This window comes from Lytechinus variegatus, chromosome 8, assembly GCF_018143015.1.
Source record: "Lytechinus variegatus isolate NC3 chromosome 8, Lvar_3.0, whole genome shotgun sequence".
Classification (NCBI taxonomy): domain Eukaryota; kingdom Metazoa; phylum Echinodermata; class Echinoidea; order Temnopleuroida; family Toxopneustidae; genus Lytechinus; species Lytechinus variegatus.
The window spans coordinates 18,028,744-18,044,732 of record NC_054747.1 but is presented as its reverse complement, the minus strand read 5'-3'; the positions used below and the strand labels follow the sequence as shown (position 1 = coordinate 18,044,732).

The 15,989-nt window shown below is 36.6% G+C and overlaps 1 long non-coding RNA gene across 4 annotated transcripts; it reads left to right on the top strand.

Moving 5' to 3' along the window:
- The first annotated feature begins 977 nt into the window (after positions 1-977).
- LOC121420093 lies at positions 978-15,550 on the top strand. 4 transcript variants are annotated; one of them, XR_005970694.1, is made up of 6 exons: positions 978-1,107; positions 7,942-8,146; positions 10,913-11,053; positions 11,373-11,707; positions 14,560-14,674; positions 15,365-15,550. It is a non-coding gene; the product is annotated as an uncharacterized LOC121420093 (long non-coding RNA). The 4 variants fall into 4 exon arrangements; XR_005970693.1 differs by lacking the exon at positions 15,365-15,550 and having other exon boundaries at positions 10,913-11,091; positions 14,560-14,590; XR_005970696.1 differs by lacking the exons at positions 978-1,107; positions 15,365-15,550 and adding an exon at positions 2,490-2,504 and having other exon boundaries at positions 14,560-14,590.
- Positions 15,551-15,989: the final 439 nt, after the last annotated feature.

Sequence of the window (15,989 nt, the reverse complement as noted above, 5' to 3'; positions counted from 1 at the left end):
GCTTACTGTTCTCATGGGAATCACTGTGCGAATGACTTCCTAATTCCTCAAATTACTATTCTCATGGGAATCACTGTGCGAATGACTTCCTAATTCCACAGATTGTGAATCCACTTGATTTGAAATGCAGGGCAATCACAACCACAAGGCACTATGGCGTGCCAAGTGTACGCCAGTATATTCTGTGCAATTCAAGCAATTCCGTACACAAAATGTGTTTTTATTCAGACGAAAATCTTTTTGTCATGACGCTTTTCTAATTTCGTACACAAAATTTATTTTGTGTCACACAAAATCATTTTCGTCTCGACGAAATGCACAAAATAAATTTGTTTAGACAAAATGTAATTGCGTCCACAAACTTCATTTGGCGTGCCATACAAAATGGCGCACCAAATGTCCGATGGTAAATTCCGTCCAATTCACGTCATTCCGTACACAAAAGTTTTTTTGTTCGTATGAAAATGATTTCGTCATGACGCAGTTTTATTTCGTATACAAAATTATTCTTGTCACACAAAATAAATTTTCGTCGAGACGAAATGTAATTTCGTCCACAAAATTTATTTCGTACACACGAAATGAATTTTGATCTAACGAAATAGCACCCCAATTGTCCAAAGGAAAATTCTGTAGGAAAATATGTGTTTCACTCCAACGAAATTCATTTCGTCATGATGCAGTTTGATTTCGTATACAAAATTTATTTTGTGTCACACTTATAATCAATTTCCTCGAGACGAAATAAAATTGTGTCCTCGAAATTCATTTCGTTGCGATGCAAATATTTATTCCGTCAACGAAATGATTTTGTGTCACATCACAAAAAATTCCGTCGACAAAATGATTTTGTGTCACATCACAAAAAATTCCGTCCATGTAAAATAATTCTGTCTCCTCTTTCTGGCAGGGAATATGAGATCGTCGCTGATTGGCTGCACCTTGCTCAAGCCGATATCTTCGCTCGATCGATATCCGGGCGCGGACGGTCACACTCACAGGTCGGCATGTTGGTGAACCTTTCTTGTTTAGCTTGCACGTTATTCATGTCAACGAGAGCTGCAAACAACTTCTCTAATTGGTAGAATGTGGACGGACATTGCATTCGTAAGTTTAGCTATGTTTTCGACTTCAAAATTACGTTGAAAACAAAATGGGAATTCGTTAGTCGTTGCCAAACTTGCATTTGCAAGAAGCTGTGCAATTTATAGTCCCGTGTATTCAAGTTTGTGTAGGGTCCTACTGTAGTCGACCATGCCCATGCCAGGCCAGGGGGATTGGTCTTTTGTGCACACCTAAAATGGTAATGAATTATACAGGCTGATATTTAGGCCTAGATTTTGATTAATGGTGTAAAATTCATACTCAGACTGACTCAGAGCAAAATGCATGTTGAAATTGGAAACTTCATTGGATGACAAATTTTATATAATTATTGACTGTCTGAGTCAGTGATTGACGTGATTTTATTTTTAGATTATTAAAAACAGCTTTAGCTTGGGCACCCACACGCATTGCGAGGTTAGTATTAATACTGGTAAATTAAACCATTGAACCATGTTTGGCAGTGGATTTCGAATTGACAGTTAATGAGTTAGTGGGTCGCGCATGCTGGCTTGCTGCGATCCCACTTCTGCAAGTGATGTCCACGTCCATAAGGCATTAAACACACCACTTCTAAGTAATGGCTTGGTTTTTCTGTGCGCTGTGGCATGTCAGGGGCGGATCCAGCTTTTATAAAGGGGGGTTGGGGTGGTATGTGAGGGAGCGTAGCGACCGAGTCCAACCGAGCGGAGCAAGCGAGGGTGTTTTGGGGGGTGTCCCCCCTCCCACGTAGGGAAAATTTTTGAAAATCTGTGTGAAAATGGCGTTTCCTTGCATCTAAAACACCACTATTTTTGATATAGAGGTCGTTGCCAAATTAACCCCCATGAAAATTTGTAAAATTAAGTTGCAATCCCCCATTTTTTTTTTTTTTAATGGGGGGATTTTTGTTTGGGGATGAGAATCGGCAACCCTGGCCTAGATTGTCACTTCCGCGGTGGCCCGTGTCCTCAAAAAAGCTGATGGGGGGCAAAAAGGACTATGTGACATTTGTTCGCCCAACCCTCCCCCCAAATAAATAATAATAATAAATTAAATGAAGACATAGAAATAGAATAAAATAAAATTACAAGTTTTTTAAAAAAGATAAGATTTAAAAAAAATGGTCCCCAGATTTTTTTTTTTTTGGGGGGGGGTTGCAACCCCCCCTCTAGATCTGTTTCTGCATGTAATGAACCCTTGACTATGAGTTGGGCTTGTCCGTAGACTCTAATGTTAGAGTCGAGGCCTATCTCGGCTCGGGCCCAAAGATGCGCCACCGCGCACAGAAAAATCATGTGGTATGGACACCAGAAGTGAGAATGAGATCCCATGCGCGACCCACTGACTTAGATATCCACTGCCAAAACGGTTCATGGTACAGGGTATAGGGCAAGTCCAAGAAAAGGTCACCCTAGAAGGTAAAATTTTATCTCCAATTTAAGAAGTTATCTTTGGAGGGGTAAGAAAGCCTATCGCCTGTTGTGGTAGCCTAAGTATGTTTGGCCTAGGTCCTAGCCCCACTCATTACTAGTACAAGTTTAGTTACTTTGAGCGATGTTTGTGCCGGCTCCACTTCACCACCACTACTATACGCTCCATCTGGCTGAACATCGTGTCCGTTAAGTCGATCTGATATTCCGAGTGACAAAGGTGGGATTTTATGGGGAAATATAAAACTCATGGAACATCACGATCTTTAAAAACAAAACTAATATAGGAGGGGGTCCAGTGTCCGGACATGTTATCTTTTGGTTACACTTCGTAATTCAGAAGGTTCGTAATTCCAAAACACGTGAATTCATTATTGCCTGAACCACAATGTTCGTTAAATCGAAAAAGGGTTCGTTAATCCGAACATTTGTGGCGTAATTCCGAAGGTTCGTTAATCCGAAAAGGAATAATGAGTGATAATTCCGAAGGTTCGTTAGTCCGAAAACGAAATGAGGTTCGTTAATCCGAAAACGAAATGAGGTTCGTTAATCCGAAAAAACTAAATGAACAACGAACCTCATTTTTTTTCGGACTAACGAACCTTCGGAATTATGACTCTCATTATTCCTTTTCGGATTAACGAACCTTTGGAACAACGAACGTCATTTCAATTTTTGGATCGTCCGACCTTCGGAACAACGAACCTTATTTCGCTTTCAGATTAACGAACCTCCGGAATATCCAAACCTTCGGAATAACGAAGCTTCGGAATTATGAATGTAAACAATCTTTTTGAAGCCTTCCTTTTTGTCTTTGGATTACACTAAAAATATGAATTCAATACTTGTAATCATCTTCTATTTTGTTCTTTATATTTCCCAACATTTTGTACTAAAATTTGATGAAACTTCGCTTCTAACTTTTTTCAAATGACTTTCTAACATTGATCGTGTGGACACACAACCTGTACGGACACACAACAACTGAGTGACCTGAAACTCAGGCAGGACGTTTAGCAATACTTGATTAACCTTATGCCCAAATTTCATGAACTAGGTTTCTAAGTTTTCATTTAAAAAACACAACCTTTTGTTAAGATTTGGTGTTGATGCCGCCACCGTCAGAAAAACAGCGCCTATAATATAATTTTACTCTCCTATGCAGGTGAAACAAAACGGAAGGAAAGAAGGGAAAACACAAATTTTGCGCATTTTCATGTATTTATTTTCAATAGTCTCGGCAGTGCAGCCGTCCTTGCATGGTAACTATTATATAAAGATTATCCAGCAGCTTGCAAAGGAAAGTCAGTTTCAAAGTAATTTCTTCAGTGCACAGATGAGGCGAGGGGTCTTCGGGCGCTTGCCCCCTCTCCTCTCCTACAAAAATAAATTATGACCAAGAAAGTAGAAAAGAAAATGGTGAAATATATTTTTTCTGAATATTATGCTTTCATTGGATATTTATAAAGTTAAATATTTTTATTTTTTTGCTCGCTCACAAAAAAAAGATCTGCCCAATTATTCATATCTAGCCCCTTCAAAACTTTGGCTCACTTCGCCACTGATTTGTTTCATCACACTTCTATGCAAATACTTACGCCTATAGAATAGAATACATTATATCCTACATAGAGTAAATCATGTATAGTACTATTGGTTCAAGTAGCATCATGTGACCGAAATATCAACTCTGACGTCATACCTCGATATATTTTTGGATACTAGTATATCGAGGTCTGACATCATTATTTCACAAAACTGGATCTAGCTAAACTCTCAGGCACACCGGCCAGCGCGCTCTCTCTCCCGGGCAAGTCCAGCGATGTGTCGGCACAGGCACTGATCTGCGTTCTGCTGAGCACGATGGCTCAGAGAAAAGTAGGTAATTCAACTCAAGTAACCGGACTTTGCAAGCTCATCACATAGATTTTGGTTATAAATTATAACAAAAGTTGGATAAAAAACAAATATATCAGGCGTTTCATTCGAAAGCATAGTGGGAATTATTAATCCTCGGTTGGACTGGCAAAACTACTATATTTCCCTCGGGGCTTCGCCCCTCAGGAAGTAATTGTCAGACCAACCTCGGATAAATAATTCAACTATACTTTCTCAAAGCCTGATATATTTGTTTACTATTTCTCATAATTCCATATGGCTTTGTGTAATTATTTTGTGTCCTGAATTACTTCATTAATATGAAATTTTATTCAGAATCACAAAAACTGCAAGCTCTCTTTTTCTCCTAATAATCAGAGACAAAATGAGCCCAAGATTTTGAGGGAGTCAGATGTGTCATATCAGGCAAAATTCAATAGAAGTTGTGAGCGAGCAAGCTTTTCATTAAAAAAAATCACATTTTGTAGCTTGACATAAAAATATTCAGAAAATGTTATATTTCATTTTTCTTTCCCTTTTTTTTTTGGGGGGGAGAGCATCCCAAGCCTCCCCCCATCTATGCACCTCTGTCTAGTGTCTATATTACTGTTATATTGTTATTTCAAGACTAATTTTCATAGAAACGATTGGTTCAGAAAAAATATTAAACACATGCAGCCTTTCATGGAAAGTTCCCCCGGTTGTCCCGAAAAGGTGTGTTTTGTTTGACTTTCCTCCTCAACCCACCCTTTCGAGAAAAGCTCTCGCGGCATATCTCAACGTCCGTATGACATATTTGTCCTGCCCACCAGAGGTGAAGGCGAGACTAAGGGATCCAAATGTCGTCTGTCGTCCGCCGTCACAAACCTGTAATGACACATAACTCCACAACCGTAAGTCGCTTTTAAACCAAACATGGATGGTAGATGGACCTGGGTGACCTGCATGTTGAGCTGCAGTCAGAGGTCACATGGTAAGGTCAAAGGTCATTTTCAGGTCAACGTTAAAGTTTACATGCAACACTTTTATGACACCTAACTCCACAACCGTAAGTCGCTTTTCAACCAAACTTGGATGGTAGATGGACTTGGGGGACCTGCATGTTATGCTGCAGTCTGAGGTCATATGGTAAGGTCAAAGGTCATTTTCAGGTCAACGTTACAGTTCACATGCAAGACTCTTATGACACCTAACTCCGCAACCGTAAGTCACATTTCAACCAAACTTGGATGTTGGATAGACTTGGGGGACGTGCATGTTATGCTGCAGTCAGAGGTCACATGGTAAGGTAAAATATCATTTACAGGTTAAAGTTTACATGCAAGACTCTTATGACACCTAACTCCGCAACCATAAGTCACTTTTCAATCAAACATGGATGGTCGATGGACTTGGGGGACCTGCATGTTATGCTACAGTCAGAGGTCACATGGTAAGGTCGAAGGTATTTTCAGGTCAACGTTAAAGTTTACATGCAACACTTTTATGACACCTAACTCCACAACCGTAAGTCGCTTTTCAACCTAACATGGACAGTAGATGGACTTGGGGGACCTGCACATGTTACGCTGAAGTGGGAGGTCACATGATAAGTTCAAAGGTCATTTTCAGGTCAACGTCAAAGTTTACATCAAGACTCTCTTATGAAAACTAACTCCGCAACCGTAAGTCACTTTTCAACCAAACTTGGATGTTGGATAGACTTGGGGGACGTGCATGTTATGCTGCAGTCGGAGGTCACATGGAAAGGTCAAAGGTCATTTACAGGTTAAAGTTTACATGCAAGACTCTCTTATGACACCTAACTCCGCAACCGTAAGTCACTTTTCAACCAAACTTGGATGGTAGATGGACTTGGGGGACCTGCATGTTATGCTGCAGTCAGAGGTCACATGGAAAGGTCAAAGGTCATTTACAGGTTAAAGTTTACATGCAAGACTCTCTTATGACACCTAACTCCGCAACCGTAAGTCACTTTTCAACCAAACTTGCAGACTTATGCTGCAGTCGGATGTCACATGGTAAGGTCAAAGGTCATTTTCAGGTCAATATTAAAGTTTACGTGCAAGGCTGGTATGACAAGTGTTATTCCATCCCAGTAATTTCACAATGAAGTTTCGATATAATTCTTGCGTGCCCTCGCAAATCACAATATTTCTGGTTATTTTCATAAGTGGGCGAGACAAAAATTGCTTTTGCCTTGTTTTTTAGTCATGTTCAAAATGAATTAGTGATGATTTCATTTTTCTCGGCATTTTAATCCCCAAGTCTGCATGGTTTAATTATGTTTGATGCATGTTTTGCCTTTAGTAGACAGCTGGCAGCCCTCTGTCTCGAGGAGTATTTTTATATCTTTTTCTGTATTTGGTGAGTGAAGCCAACGAAATTCAGCTGAACAACCAACATAAAGGCATGGTCACACCGGCCGAGCGTTGTTGGAGCGGTAGGGAAAGAGGGTAGAATTTTTCTCTCAATGGGGGAAAAATCGAAAACAAAAAAACAAATCGAACTTGAAAATGGTAAACGGTAGCGAGCGGTGATGATTTTTTTTTCTCTCCGCTCCACGACCGCTCCAACAACGCTCGGCCAGATGCCTTTACACTTAAGGGGAATCCAGCCTTGGTCATAAAATATAGTGTTGGAAAGGAGAAAATTAGATAAAACAGAATGGTGAAAGTTTGAAAGAAATCGGACCAGCAATAAGAAAGTTATGGCTGCTTTAAAATTGAAATCCCTATGATTATGTAGATTTCAAAGTGGCAACTGGGTAAGTAAATTATGACAAGAGGCAAGGACAACTTTCCCATAGGCCATGTACTTAATTATCAGGGATTTGTGTTTTTCTCCTAACTGCCCTTCCCCTGGGGCAGTAATCTAAATATAACCCTGGTAGTATATTGTTTTATGTCCTCATGTGAAAGAAAAATAAAAATTTGAAGTAAAACATTTGAAAAAATGACATATTAGCCATTTTATGTATTGGAGTACATGGAAGAGTAGTCCTTGCCTTACATCACTGTGACATCACATATGTGGCCAATTTGCAGTCTCGTGGATCTAGGGATTACCAATATTCACAACTTTAAAAATAACTTTCTTATTATTTGTCAGATAGTGTTCAAACTTTCACCTATCAACTTGACTGATTTTTCTTATTCCCCTAAGAACAAGTTTTTATTTGGGTTGGATTCCCCTTTAACAGAGACCGAAGCTTTAGTTCTAGTTTTGGCTCTGCTATTTTTTGATTGGATGTATTTCCTGATTTATCACAATAATTGCAAGTTTTATCATAATTTAACTTTTTGAAAATTATGCTATTATGTGATTAAGGCTACATCTCTTGTACTTTCTACCGATAGTCTCAATATAACGTTATTAATGGATTATTTCTTGTTAAAAATCCTAAAGATAGGAACTAACTCTGTGGTTGGTAGATAAATATGACTCACTTGTCCAGGTGTTGATAAACGGGCCGCTGCTGAGTAGGCCTAGAGTTTTCTTAATTATATATAATTGATTTCATGACATGTGTTTACATTTGCTGCAGATTCCCATTCAGCCGTTGGACTGAACTGGTACTGTAACACAGTATGGATGGTCAATATGAAGCAAGCTTCATCGAATTCCTCCAAGAGCTCTGACTCTGTTCTGATCATTTTGAAGATGCTTGCTTTGACAGGACTGGGCAAACGATTCGTCTAAGACAGGATGCTGTCCCAACCACATTTAATTTGCCGCCTCGTCATCAGAAGGTACAGTAGATCTATATCATACGTGTTTTAAAGAAATATAATCTCTGTATTATCTATCTACCTTGGTTTGACAGAACAATGTTTTGAATATTCCATTCTCAGTAGCCAAAGAGAAATGAAAATTATCCTATTCGTTAGGGTCACCATGGACCTCGGCCTATACTGTGTACCAGGGGACTGTGTATTTTAAGTTAACGCTTACTAAATGATCAAACAAATTAAAAATTTGGTTTAGCCCTACATAATTAGCATGAGCTTCTTTGAAATTGCAAAGCTAAGGGTGTATTGCTGATTTTTCATAATTTATTAAAATTCATTTTTGATAAATTATTTTATGCATAAATAGAGAATTCTCTGCTGTACAGTTAAGTAAATCTCTAAATAAGTTCCCAAGTTCTACAGTGCGTATGAAAAAATGGGATAGATTTGAAAAGTCTATAAAATTTTTGTTTCAAATTATGATCTCAATATTTTGGTGTCAATACATGCTATGGAGTCTTATCCTTCAAATGCTATTAAAATAATTTGGTTTTGTTCGTGCTTACGCAAACACAAATTTTTGTTTTGTCTGGGGTAAAAAAGGAAGCTTGCGCCAAAATGGCATAATATGATGGTCGGACTTCTTGCTATCAGCAGAATTCCTCTTAACCTTTTCATTATCTTTGCCATAATTTTCGAATTATGCAGTCAAAATTCATTTCCAAATCTACTTATTTATTTGGATAGTTGTGGTGTTGTTCCTTTTTAATATGTTCTCTTTTAGTTTTGAATATTCCTTCCTTAGGCAAGAACATTTTTTAAAACCAAATTATGGTAGAGCGTGTTTTTTTTTTAATCCTTTCATTGTGTTCTGCAAAGGTATGATGCCTTTGAACAGTGGCATACTGAGGGGTGGGGGCTCGGGTGCTCCCCCCCCTCCCAATACAAAATTATGACCAAGGAAAAAAGTGGAAAGAAAAATAACAGAAAACATAGAAAGTGAAATATGATATTATTCTGAATATTATGTCAAAATCACAAAATTGGATATTTTAGTAAAAACTGGAAATTTTTGCTTGCTCGCTTCACAACTTTCAATGCATTTTACCTGATCTGCCATATCTTCTCCTTCAAAATTGACTCAATACACCATTGCCATTGAAAGACATGAATATTTTCTTGTTTGTCCTGTCAAGCACATAATTAAACTTGGTGAAGGATTCAATGACCCCTTGAAAATAGGATTCATGTCTTTTATAGGTACCATTACATAAATTGTTTCACATAATTATTATCAAAGGTACCATAACATAATTTGTTTCACATAATAAAAAGGATTTGAATGATTACAAATTCTCCCAATTAAAAATGCAAATCTTCTCACTTGGGTTGACAAGAAAGTCTCTTCTTACTTATGAAGCAAAATTCAAAGGTAAAAGAAGTTCAAATTAAAACCAATGTAATTCAGGTAAATGAATAAATTTATTAGTGAAATTTGACAGCATTTTTCGAAAATTATGGCAAAGATAATGAATATATTATAAGTCTGCTGATTAGCCAAAAGTCTAAAAGTATAAAACGTCCCATGTTCGCTCAAGCATGAATTTATTTTTTAAATGCCATTTCAAAGATAAGATCTTAGAGCATCTATTAATATCAAAATATAGATATAATATTTTGAGACAAAGCAAAGATTTTATAATTTTCAACCAATAAGTACAAGAATAATGATGCATTTGTCATTTATGATTTAAAATAGAATTTCCATTGGATTAGATTTGTAAGAAAAATAATGTTTTTGAGCAATTCTAGGTCCGACATGAACTCATACATTGTTGCATTACTGCGTATCCGGATGCCGCAAACTTGGTCCCTAAACTTCTGCGAGACTTGACCAACAAAAAAATATGAGGACATGTTTCTAACTGTGGAATTATTGCAAAACATGTGGAGGGGGGCTTATTAAAGTGATGGTCCAGGCTGAAAATATTTATACATGTAGCTTAATAAATAGAGTAGAAGTCACTGAGCAAAATGCCGAAAATTTCATCAAAATCAGATGACAAATAATCAAGTTATTGAATTTGATAGTTTATAACAATAGTTTGTGAAAACGGTCGTCATGAATATTCATTAGGTGGGCTGATGATGTCACATCTCAAATTGTTCTTTTGAATTTTATTATATGAAATTATGTTTATTAAATTTTATCCTCCAAGAACTAGAAAAATTGGATTGACAACTGATTTAGTACATTAGATATTAATTGCTGAAACTTATTTCATCATAATGGAGACACATCATTTACACATGTATGAAATAATGAAAAAATTATGATTTTATGAACCAAACGGAAAGTGGGGATGTGACATCATCCCACCTAATGAATATTCATGATATGACTATTTTCTCAAAATATTGCTAAACTTTAAACTTCAATAACTTTATTATTTGTTATCCGATTTTGATGACATTTTCAGCATATTGCTCAGTGGATTCTACTCTATGTATTAAGATATAAATATTTTCAGCCTGGACCATCCCTTTAAGACCCCCCCCTCCTCCTTTGGGGCCAGATAGGGTTAATAAATCATCATGAATATTTAAACATGTTTATTTTGCTGCAAGTCCATTGAAAAGGATTCATTTCTAAACAAATATTATTCTAAATGTACTATTGAATATTAATTTGACAAATTTAAAGTCATTTTTTCATTCTTGCATCTCGGTTTATTCAATTTTTCTTCTTTTTTTAATGTTTTTTTTTTATTCACTCTTCTCGTACAGAATGCACACAAACCAGGGAAACCCTCGAAAGAAAGTCATTTAGATTCAGCAAGCAACCTCCCAGATACTGCAAAGACACCTGTACCAAAGTCTTCAGCACCTTCCCTGGGACTACTACTCAATGCCAAAAATCTAAGAGGGGTAAAGTGGAAGATAACAGCAACATATATCTAAATGGGGTATTGTACAGTATGATTGATCAACCAATGATACCAGTTGTATTCTGACATTTAAATCCATGTCCCTCTGACCAATGTTGTCAAATAAAAACCTTGCTTTGAGCATAACATCCTCAAGGTGGTCTGAAATTCTATTAGAAGGTACATGTAGTCTTCTGTGGAAGTTCATTTTATGCTTTGACTGCTAATCTACAAGTTTTATTATCAATATGCTAGTGTTCTGAAGTTGATGTGTTAATAATCAATTGTTTTAATGTTTTATTCTATTTAAAACATAATAGATGGAGACCAGCAGCATGGCAGCAGGAGCTAATGTTGGTCGTGATGAGGCATATACCACCATCAACAATGCTGCAATTGCAGTCACCACCACCAAGTCTGCTTCTGTCACTGCCATCACCATTGCCACCGCCATTACCAAGACCACTCCTGACACAAAGCCCCCAAGTCCTCAACTGACCAGATATTGCAGCTGGAGAAGGATATACCAGGAACTTCAAAGCCAGGGCTTGCCAGTCTCCTACAATAAGAAAAATGCCATGGGCCCATCTAATGAACTAGTAGTAGAATATTTGGCCACAGTTGTAGAAATGCAGAGACTAACATACTGCCACAGGTAAAAATCAATGTCAGATATGATGGATAGTCTTTGAAATATGGGTTGCAGAATGAATATCAGTAAAACCCATCATGATGTGCTATCTGATTTAACCCTAAAAAGGCGGTGGGAGCCCAAAAATTTTCACGATAAATCCACAACGTGAAAGATTGTGCCGCGTCATTATAAAGCCTTTTTTAAAAAAAGTTTATGAGAGTTTTCAGACAAAATTTGTGACACCTGGGTACCCGGTTCTGCAATTATGCAACATTGTGCATTGTGTAATTACACATGTCAGAATTGCACTAAAATGTGATTTCATGGACAAATCCAATGCAAAATCTGTTTCTAGCCAGAATTCATAATTGTATCATACCGGTTAATGTTTATTTTTACTGATTAAAATCAATTAATTTCATTGTGCTTATGATCAGAAAATTTTGTCAACAATATAAAAAAAGTAAAAAAAACAAAGAAATACTTAAGAAAGGAAAAAAATACATATGAAAGGTATTTGATATCAATTAATTTTTATGTGTCTGAACAAAAACTTCAAGGGCTGTGTTTATAGATTTCCAGCCAAATTCTAATTTCATGCATGATTTAGTAAAATATATAATTCTAAATAATTTTAGAATGATCAAATATACAATTTTTTCATCTGTGGCAGGCATTTTGCATTTCTTCACAATTGCGCAATTAACGGTCAATCTTGAGGGCCCCCACTCCCCTTCCGCCCATCTTTCCTGCCTCCAAAATACCCTGGCAGTCTTATTAGGGTTAGATTAAGTCTACATTAAGCAAACATAAAATTCTTACAATTGAATTCAGTGGCGTAATGAGCCAAATATTTTGAGAGGGCTAAATATGGCGAATGGAACAAAAGTTCTCCAAAGAGAGCGAAGGGAGTGTGCAAAATTTTAGAACTTTTTAATACAGAAATCAAAATTTGGAAAGATTTTGACGTAATAATATCCAGTAAATACTCTCTATTTCACCCTTTCTCGTTCGCTTTCTTTCTTTTTCTCCTTTTCTTTCTTGGTCGTTAAACATTGGGGGGGGGGGCAGTCAGACCGCAGGTCCCTATGCTAATGAGCAAAAAGTCCAGATACATCCAAATCATCTCGTGGCTGAATCCTTGCAAAATCTTGTGATTCGTGAGATTTTCTTTCTCGAGTCTAAGAATTTACCTGTTTTAAAGAGAAATTCCAGTATTGGTAACGATCTCAAAATGACTTTTTACAGAATCTAATATAATGACCACCCAAGTGTCTGTTTGTATGAATAAAAATATGTGCCAAAGGATTCTGGAAGAAATTGTGTAATTGCTGAGAAATAAGCAAAATAAGCTCATATTCCAGCAATAATAATACACTGTCCCACGTGTGCCTATCTGTGTTGGTGATCTTCAGTGTGAACATTTTTCAGCGTAGATTTCAAGATTTCACAAAGTTCAGTTTATGTAACTTTACCAAATCTAGATCCTCGATGATATACTGACAATTAAGCCAGACTTTCTCATGAAATCAGTGTTTACTGCAACTACTGGCATTACTTTTTAACCTCAAGTTAAATTAAATATTATTGCACTATCAGATAGAGTAAAAGTTACTCTTTCATATTGGTCATTTATTTTGTATACAATATTTTGTTAAATAAGTAAATTTCTGGCCTGAAAGTGTGCCTCAAAACTTAATTTTCTTCTTCCATTTTCTTTTGCACATTGTGCAAACTTTTTATTTGAGCCTCAATGATATCCATATCACCATAAAGCTGAACTTCTTTTCTTTCTCACAATGCCACTCTTGATATGCGGCACCTTTTAATCGGTCAAGATCACACTTTTCCCACTAAGGTACAATACGAGATTTCTGTAATTTTGTACTTGCATGAAATCCAGAGTTCTGATTGGCTGGATAAGGTTCACAGAACAACAGGCACAGGGTATTTGAGGAGATTACCACATGGGAAGTGTGACCTTCCTACGAACCATGGCACTGGAACCGTTGGAATTTGCCACTGGGTGGTCATTTGACCAATCAGAATGCAGTATTCTTGTTTTCAAACTGCTTTATGTACTTGGCAAATGAAAAGTGTGATCTTGACCCGATTAAACCAATTCTTATTTTGAAACCTATATCGTTTCAAAGCATACATATTCAGCTTTATCATGATAAAAAATCATTTGGGCTCAAACACAAATAAAGTGTGAAAATAGCAACTTTTGTCAGGTGAAAATATTTATTTTATAGCATATTTTAGATCAAACTTTGAACCTATATTACAAAATCTTTGAATAAATCCAAACATATGACATGAAAGAATGATTCTTCTTCTTTACAATGGTACCAAATTCATGAAATTCGATGCACAGTTAGAGCAGCAATGACCGAATGAAAAGGTGTTATGGTCCGCGTCAAGCTCATTAAATATACAAAACATCTCAAGTCATGAATATCATTTGGATGAAAGAAGCCACTCTCTTGGGACCTGCAGTCTGACTGGGGGCATGGCCCCCATCTATACATCAGTGATGGATTTAATACTTTTTGCATGTACGATGACGATGCTCGCTCTCTCTCACCCATCCTCACTATGTGTATATGTGTGTGCAAGATGAATTATGAGGAATAATTGCATGAAGTGACGTTTTTCAACCAGAGATTGATCCTTATGTATTACTTACTATTGCATTTTTGTTCATCATATTGACCCATCTTGACCCCTTTACCCCCCCCCCCCCCCTGACAAAAACCTAATAGTCAAATGAAGTTTCCTTTTCTTTTCTTTTGATATACATGTAATGTATTCATGTGAGAAAAAAATTATAGTGCCAAACATTTTTTGAAAATTTTAATTTATTCCTTCAGGTGAGGTTTTGTCCACAGTTCCAGAAGGACACAAAATAGTATCAGAAAGTCATGCCAGAATCAACAACTGAAGGTTTGAAGAGCCAGATAAAGAGCCTAGAAATGTGATTTAAACGTAAGTTAAACTTATTTATAATTCTGATTCATTTTGGCATAGAAAGTAAGTCATAATAACAATTTGAATTATTTTTGTCTTCTTGATTTGCTCTTTGTCAGGAATCCAAATTTTAGAATTAAACTCTTAGTTTGAGGTGTTGATGATTTTTTTTTCAGCTGCAAAAGTAACAAACCAATATCAATCATTGGTCGATAATGTGACTTGCTTTCTCTTGCCAAATTGGTACATGTACATGTATATTCTGCATTTCTATAATGATTGACCCCACCACTAGCACATAAGATGCAACATGTCAAATAACTGTCAAACTCACTTCATCATGTATTTTAATATTAATATTTCATTAAAGGAGTAAAAGGACTCAGAAAGATTACCCGAAAAAGCTCACAGAATTTTTTTTACTGGTAGACCCTTTACATTCATTTGATGAATTGAGTTCATGCAAAATCAACTGAATGTTATGAGTACAAAATCCTGTTAATACACCTTACTGTGAGGCTATTCTGGTAGGTCATCCCGGGAGTGCCTGAGGATCTTGTCCATTTGGATAAATCTTGCAAAGTACCAAAGAGCCTGCCCCCCCCACCCCCCCCCCCCCCCCCACTCTTTAAGGGTTAACAATGAAATTGAAATTAGGAATAAGTTTAGTATCTTGCTCATATGCATTATAAATTAATCCTATTTCAGGTACTTCAATCACATGCACAGTAGGAGCAAAACAGCAGCAAACACACAGGAGATGTAACACTACATTGACCAACAGCAACAACTACAGCAGCATCAACAATTTCTGCAGGAGATGCAAAAACCACACTGGCAACCTCAACAACATCAAGGTGTCCAACAACACTCCGGGAACGTTAACAGCAACCACAGCTTCAGCTGGAGTTTCAACAAAACACATCAGAAAAAAACCAACAGCAGCAAAAAAACACTTATGAATAATGAAATGAATCTAATTGAAACTCAAAAGCCAATGACGCAACATCTTTGACAAACTGAGACAATTATTCATTCTTTTACAGGATAAAGAAATACTTTTTTAAAGTGTAAATTTGCAGGAACACAATGGATGTTCCTATGTATCTATTTAATGAAATAAATTTGACTTTAATAAATTCAGTAAATTCAATTCAATAAATTTAGTGATTCAATAAATATCTACTTTTATTTGTCAATGAGTGAAAATACCTGTATTTTCTATTTAGAATGACAAAAAGCAATTTATCAATTCAATATCATCAAAAACTTTAGCAATATGGTTGTTAGGCCCTCCAAATTGTTGATATTTTGATGAAAAAGCCGTTTCTGC